The sequence below is a fragment of the Micrasema longulum genome, unplaced genomic scaffold (assembly GCF_059751315.1).
Source record: "Micrasema longulum isolate JH-2025_06_02 unplaced genomic scaffold, ASM5975131v1 h1tg002623l, whole genome shotgun sequence".
NCBI classification, from domain to species: Eukaryota; Metazoa; Arthropoda; class Insecta; order Trichoptera; family Brachycentridae; genus Micrasema; species Micrasema longulum.
Genome location: NW_028279758.1, coordinates 64,982 through 72,990, shown reverse-complemented (window position 1 = coordinate 72,990; position 8,009 = coordinate 64,982). Strand labels below are relative to the sequence as shown.

At 33.7% G+C, this 8,009-nt stretch overlaps 1 non-coding gene across 1 annotated transcript; it reads right to left on the bottom strand.

Moving 5' to 3' along the window:
* Nucleotides 1-257: 257 nt before the first annotated feature.
* Nucleotides 258-376, bottom strand: LOC148271849 (5S ribosomal RNA). Its single transcript, XR_015825004.1, has one exon. It is a non-coding gene; the product is annotated as a 5S ribosomal RNA (ribosomal RNA).
* Between the last annotated feature and the right edge of the window lie 7,633 nt (nt 377-8,009).

Below are 8,009 nucleotides of genomic sequence, written 5' to 3'. Positions count from 1 at the left end.
ATCGTTAAGTGTACCGTCTAGGTGATTTCCAAAAGTCAAAAGTCAAATAAAATGTTTAAAAGAAAATTGAGAAGCCAAAGCGGTCACCCACCCATCCAAGTACTGATCGCGCCCAATGTTTCTTAACTTCGGTGATCAGATGAGAACTGGTGTTGTCAACATGATATGGTTAATGGCCGGAGACCTATGCATATTTTATATTATCTGAAAACTTGCAAGAAAAAACGTACAATCATAGAATGTTAAAAAATGGGGGGGGCCAACGGCACGCGGTGTTCCCAAGCGGTCACCCATCCAAGTACTGACCGCGCCCAATGTTGCTTTACTCCGGTGATCGGACGAGAACCGGTGTGTTCAACATGGTATGGTCGTTGGCGAGGGAGTAGTCAATATTTTATTTTATATAAAAACTTTCAGGGAGAAATCTAAATTGAGATATATGTGGCAATGTGTTTAGTATGAAAATTTCGTGATCGCGACAAAATAAAAAAATACTTTCAATTAAAAATATTTTAAGTATGTCCAAATGTTCAGAATAGAGTTCTAGATTTTATCTCCTAGGGAGTTTATCAATTATGGATATTTCAACAGAAACGAAAAAGTAGGAAGTATTGAAGTTGAGAAATTTACAGGGCTTATAACTTATGCTTGTTTCTCATTGGCTGGTTTATCAACAGTATGTAACATTCGTAATACTACACAATCCAGCAGTCGAAAAAAAGTTGGTGGTACAAAGTTATTATGTATTAGTATCTTTTATTTTCATAAAAACAACAAAATATCTATGTGTAAGTGTCAAATGATTCCAGGAATAAGAATTACATTATATGTATTTTTTTAATGATGTAATTATTTTATTTTCTGTCATTTATCTAATCTAATAAATCTTATCTTATACTTGTTTTTTCATTGCGTGTACTTTTAAAATATGTATTGATTTGAACTCTTGTTGTTTTTAAGGTGTTGGGGTAGGAAATCCAGTAAGAGATTGACAGAAGACACGGTGTTGATGTTTTATGCGTATTTATTACAAATAAGATACAGCACTTAGTTTCGTAGCGCGAGAGTGGCGATGATGGGTTGAAGAAACTGCACTTGAATTACATGCTGAAACTGAGTAACTGCGTTGAGCTGAGTTTTTGGACTGGCTAAGCTGATTGATGCTGAACTGAACCGGGCGTTGACTGCACCTTGTGGTCTCTTTATAGGCCACGTTCCTTTGTAGTTCATTTTTCCATGGTAGGGACGATGTTAATGTACTTTACGACGTTGCTCTTATCTTTCTGTGCAATGCTATTAGAGTTGCATAAATTGTTGTATTCGATTCTTTAGAAATCGATGATGCTATACGATGATGTTGCACTATAATTTCAGGTAAAATTATTTAGCACTTGTGTGTCATCGACCATAGATTATAAACCTCACACATTTGTATATATTAATTTATTTATTATGTATACGGCCTAAGCCAATAACAGCAGTTATATGTAGACACACATGAAAAAGAAACTTAACGTAAAGCTATGTAGCAAAGACAAACTTGTTCTCAAAACTATTCATAGAGTGTGTATTAGTTTAATTAAAAAAAATATTTTTTTAGAATACGACTTTGAAATTTAACAAACGTTTAAATAATATAATTTAAAACATTTCTTGATTCAAACTTTAACAAAAAGGTTTCAAACTTTTTACTAAGCTCTTTCTTGTACCATTTTTAATATATTTACAAGTTTTAAACGATTATTTCTTTATACTTACGTACCCACACACACGCACCCTCTCTTTCATTCATTCCCACACGCACATGTACCCTCTCCCTCATTCATTCACGCATACACATATTCACATACACATGAATGCAAACGTCACACACATACAATTACGTAAACTCTTTCCTTATTATTTTATGTGTCTTTAGATTTCCAGTGGATTTTTTTAATTGGCTTTAGAATTGTTAATTTATTTCTACTTATTTTGTTTCTGTAATAGCTGTAAAAATCCTAAATAAAATAAAATAAATAAACAAAATAAATTAACATGGGCAATAAAATAATTATATTTAATATATTTCAAAACACGTTTAACATATAGGACTTCGAGCTACCACATGCCAATTCATCTTTTTCCCAAGCTGTTTTAGTGGCGGAGAGATCTACGAAAAGCCGGAAGAAGTTGTGTTACGTATTGACTAATCTGCACATTCTGAACGTTAGGGCATAGAAACAAAAGTTCCCCTAAGAAGATTTGATAAATATCAGATTTTGACTTCTGGTGACACGGTTGAAAACATGAAAATAAATTGATTGCAATGGATGGGACTTCACTTATAGCATTAAGTATTTTGAAAATGCATATAGGATCCATCTCAGTTTCACGTTTCTCCAGTGAAGACATTAAGAAGATTGCTCTATTTTAAAATAGGAATAACTACTAATTTGCAATCCAAGTAAATCACTTTTCTTAAAAAACAGAATTTGACTCGACATGGTCAATGTGAGTCCTATAGAATGGAGACCAAATTGGAGAAGCATATACTAGTATTCTAGAAAAGGTTGAATTAATGAGAAGTAATAAGTTTTGATGGAATTAATATTTTTCGTCTTCATTCTATTTATAAAATCAAGAAATTTGAGATATTTGTTTACAATATTATTAATGTGTTCACGATAAGAGAGTTTACTATCTAAAGTAATGCCAATATCTTTTATTGACGAAACCGTTGAAAAAAAAAATCTAGTTAATTGTTGAGTTTTATAGGTTTTTTGCGTTCTGAGAAAGATATTTTTGCATTTGTCAATGCTGGGTGATTCGATATATATCTTTTTATCTCCAGCAAAAAGCCAGAATTTTGTATTTTGAAAAATATTGATAATAATATATATACGTATATGTATATATATTTCGCACGTTATACCACAGGTAATCTTGAATCAAATTTTAAGGCGTGCCTTTGCTTCAAGTATGTACCGACTACATTACACGCTAATATTGATCCGGAGGATAAAATCCAAGTGTGGAAAAGAGTCAAAAATGCACGGTGGCTTGTAAAAAAGTAACATAGACTTAAAAAAAAAAAACCTTTACTAAAAAATAAATAAAATCATCACGGTTATCCCCCTGTTGGCATCCGATGGTGCATAAGGCTCCACATTGGTACAATTGATGTGGTGTTCATCGATCATCTGTTACACGACCGTAAGTTGATCAGTTTTACGCATCCGGTGTAGTCTAGGAATATGAAATATTGTAGTATTGAACCATCTTTTAAATAAATATTTCATGTCGTCCTTGACTGATTCACACTCTTTATCAAAATACAATTCCATGTTCACTTTACCCAGCTAACCCATAGGGTACATACCCCGTTCCAAGCTAGGCAATTACATTTTAATATATTGTAATAGGTAACAAATTAATATAGAGCACAGACAAACAAAATATAAACTTATTCGGATACACATTTTGATTCATATACATACAGACATACACATATATACACACATATATATATATATACTCATATATACACATGTACATACACACACCCGTACATACACCCATGCGCATACACATACATATATTCATAAAAACATAGACAATTTATTTATGCGAAACTTCATGGTTGTCATCTATAAATATATTTTTTTAAATTATTCCTTATTTTTTATATTTTATTTTTGACATTCAGTAAGGTTCTCCAATCCGTGGCATGCATCAACTTTTCTGACTCCCTACGACCAATGTCATGAAAGAGCGAGGTCAACACCTTCCGTAACTTGACAACACTCCCGTCTTTCCACGATTCTGGCACAAGGTTATGGACCTTTTTGCCTACGTTATAGTGTTGTTTCGATGCCAGAACAGTGTTGACCCCTTCACTTAGTATCAGATCCCTATTAGAGTATCTTGTATTATGGTTGTGGTTGACGCTTGAGTAAATGTCTCTCTTTATGTGTGTAACCACTACCGTTCTCAATATATACTGTTGAATAATATTCAGTACTCTGAATTCTTTGAAGAGCAAGTCACTTGGATAACGAAATGTTTTTTTTAAAATGACTCGGATTAAAGATTCCTGTGCAATTGCTACAGGTTCAAGGGCAGTTTTTGTTATCTATCTAGCTATCCCTATGTATTTTTGGTGGTCTTTCAGGTGAACGTTGAACTGTGCAGATCTCGGTTGCAGCAAGGCAGCCAAGTCTTTCGTCTTTCGTTTTTCACTATATTTACATGGTTCCGGCAGAACTGTATCCTCTTCCTGATCCATCGCATGACACAGACCTCAGTTTGGCACGTTTATTTTATGGCAGAATATCTTATTCTGTCCCTGGGGGTTCTAACTGCAATGGATCTGAAGGTTTAAATCTCCGCTGTTCACAAGAGGTTTTTTGTTAGTGTTGTATCTGCTCTTGTTTCCACAGTCCACACGGCAAGTTGTTATTGGCCTAAAATGCTGACTTTATTTTCTATTCGCAAATGTTTATTGCGCCACACAATGTTTTTCAGGCAGCCAGCAAATTAATATAAATAAAAATAATGACAAATCATCATTCATCATCATTCCCTTTCCGCATATATTGGTGCATAGGGCACTGCACTAATGCACCAATCACATCATATGATAATATTTTTTGTTACATTAAGAAAAAATTATCAACATTACGCTTCAGGTTCAGAGAAATATTCTAATGTTAAAACAGATTTTTAAATATATATTTTATGTCAATCATGTCGGAAATTTAACCCGAGTTCTCTAGCATGGTAGGCAAACGCGCTGAACACTACATTACGAGACCAACAGAATGGGATATAATTAAAATAAAATAATATATTTATAAATAAACAATTCACATGATATTAATAGTGTAATGGTTAAGACGCTTGACTCACACGCGTAAGGTTCCGGGTTCGATTCCCGATGAGATTTGATTCCCGAAATTTAAGTCAACAGAGAGGGAAAACATTTTTGAGAAGGGAATACGGAAGTCTAGGCATTTACAGAGCTTATGACCTGTTATTGGCTGGTTTAAGTGGCCACTTTACACACTGTGTAACATTCACCATTCTGCCCATGTTGAAACATCCACATTTCCTCAACTCTTCCATCTGTTGACTTTTGTGAAGTAACCCTTAAGTAATAAATAAACATGATTACTTCTGAAATATAAAAGATATAAATGAAAATACAGAAAGTTTAAGAACATTTTTAAGACAAACTGTTTTTTACATCCACAGGGATTAATTTGGGTTTTCAAGGCTTGAAATCTTAGAGCAATAACACTGGCTTGAGTCGCCCACAAAAAACATAATATGACTATTAAAAAAGTAGTAAGCAACATTATTTCCTTTCATCGTTCCCTTTCCGCACTAAATGGTGCATAGGGCACTGCATTGGCACATCAATCCTAGCGAATCTTGATCATTTTTTATTACACGAAAGTAAGATGATCAGTCTTACGCTTCATCTACCAGTCTAGAGCCTATGGAATAGTCTAGTGTGAAAACACCTTTTTAAATAAATATTTCATATTAACCATGTCGGGAATTGTACCTGAGACCTCTCGCATGGTAGGCAAACGCGCTGAGCTTTACACCACGAGGCTGAAAAAAGAAGTAAGCCACAGACTACAGCAATACAATGCGCCATTTGTATCTACTCGTGTCGAGAATTAGAAGGGCAAACCGAAACCACCCGTTACACGTTTGTTGTTAAACTAAAAACTAAACCAAAATTTGGAATGTTTTTGTTCTATACAATAGAGATAAAGAGGTTTTATATTGAATTTACTAGCTAGTTGACCCAATTAATCAATATGGATGAAGAATATGGGGACTAAGTTTTAAATCTTATACGGATAGAGTCTTGAACTTACAGGTACAAATTTTAAAAATTATCGTACCTGTAAAAATAAAGAATGAGGCAAAAGGCAACAATAAAATATTATTTGATTTTGTTAACGTTTTGCCAATTAACAAACAGTGTCAGTATAAGATAGGGACAGATCATTTCCTCGATTGCAATTTTAAATCCAAAATAAACCACCAGATCATGACCCGACAAGTATCGGCACAGCAGCTGATGGTACCACGACAGAAAAACTACTACGGTGACAGAACAATGGGTAGTGTAGTACCAAAACTGTACAATTTAATACCAGCTAAAAATCGTAAAGAAAAAAACCAAATTTCATTTTAAAAAATAGTCAAAAAATTATTAAACAGCAAGTGAAACTTAAGTGTATAAATATATTTTATTCTTTAATTATTATTAAACTATGTACTTACTTATAAATTTTAAAAAAATAAATTGTAATGTAACCCGCAGACAAGCTTCGGCTTTGCGGGAGCATAAATACAATTATGTATGTTACTTATTTGTTAAAATGAATAAAACTGAAAAAAAAAAAAAAATATTACTCGGAGGTCAAAATATATGCGATTTATTGTGTGTCACCCAGTACTTGTTCGGTTCCATACTAACCTGATGTAATATTGGTGGGATCGAATTTTAAGGCGGGAAGATGAGATTCGTTCGTCGGCTTCAGACATGATCCCATATCCATAGATAATAAATAACGCACGAATACATATACACACTACGTGTCGGTATACACGATACTACAATATTTCACATACGATAGTATACGATTATCTTTTTGAATACAGAATTTCGCAAAATTTGAATTTCTATCATCGCAGTAAATTCAGTCAGGCATTACGTTTATGTTTAAAAATGGAATCATAAAACATAAATGATATTCAAGTTAATTTGGGAAAGTTTAAATTTCCATTTCACTGTTTTATTAAGGAATGATTTCAATAATTGCCTTTGAATCGTTCCTTATTCGAAAAAATGTCCATCTTACAACACGAGTCAGATTAGAGGAGGTGTTCTGAATATGGAATAGCCTGGAAGAGTCTGGAACCTGGATACAATCAGGAAAAGAAAACCAATTTAGTTCTACTAGAATTTCATGTTTCAATGTTTCAATTTCGATTCGATTTATTCATATATATGTACATTACAAAATGGAATAACTTAATTTATACATACAGAAATAATTAAAATAACAAAGTAAAATTAGGTACATATAAAAATAACACATAAATATACATAATATCCAGAGAATAACATGTTAAAAAAGTAAGAGAATCTTGTAACGAAAAACTCTCTCAGAGACGTGGAAAATGTCAATGTCCAAAGTAATATTGTTCAACATAGAGATAGTCCTTCCAACAGGCATAAACATTGGCAGGTTGCTCCTGTATATTAGAATGTGAAACAGTCTATGCTGACGCGGTCTAAGGTAACATAAAATCTAATGCTCCGTATAATTTCAGGGTTGTTAATAATATCGCGCAACTATCAAAAGAAGTGCATAGTTAAATACACATTCCTCCTGGCCTTCAAACTGCTGTAACAGAGCACATCCTGGAGGAAATCAGTGGAATAAAGCCATGGATAATATTTGCACTCCCTTATGTAGAGAAACCGAAGAAATTTCTTCTGAACCCTCTCCACCATAAGAGAGTACTTCAACTCACACGGTTCCCAAATAATCGAGCCACTCTCGAGTCTACTTCGCACCAACGAGTTATAAAAAATTCTCAGAACTCGTGTACCACCAAAAACCCTGGCAGTACGCAAGACTAATACTTACATCTTCAACGAACTACTGCAAACTGTTTCGATCTGATCATGAAATGTCAGGGAACTCACAAAAGTGATACCTAGATCTTTAACCTTCGAAATCCGCATAAGATTCTGGTCATTCATTCTATAGCGGAAGAAAAGCGTTTTGTGGGTCCTGGTGAAAGACATAACTGAGCGTTTTGAAATGTTGAACAATAATTTATTTCGTCTTCCCCATTCAGATATGTTTATTATATCCACCTGGAGAGTACGAAAATCATCCAAAGTTTCAACCCTCAAAAACAGCTTCAAGTCGTCCACGAATCATAAAAAACGCGATTTGATGACAATTCTTTTAACTCTTGTGTGGCTGTGA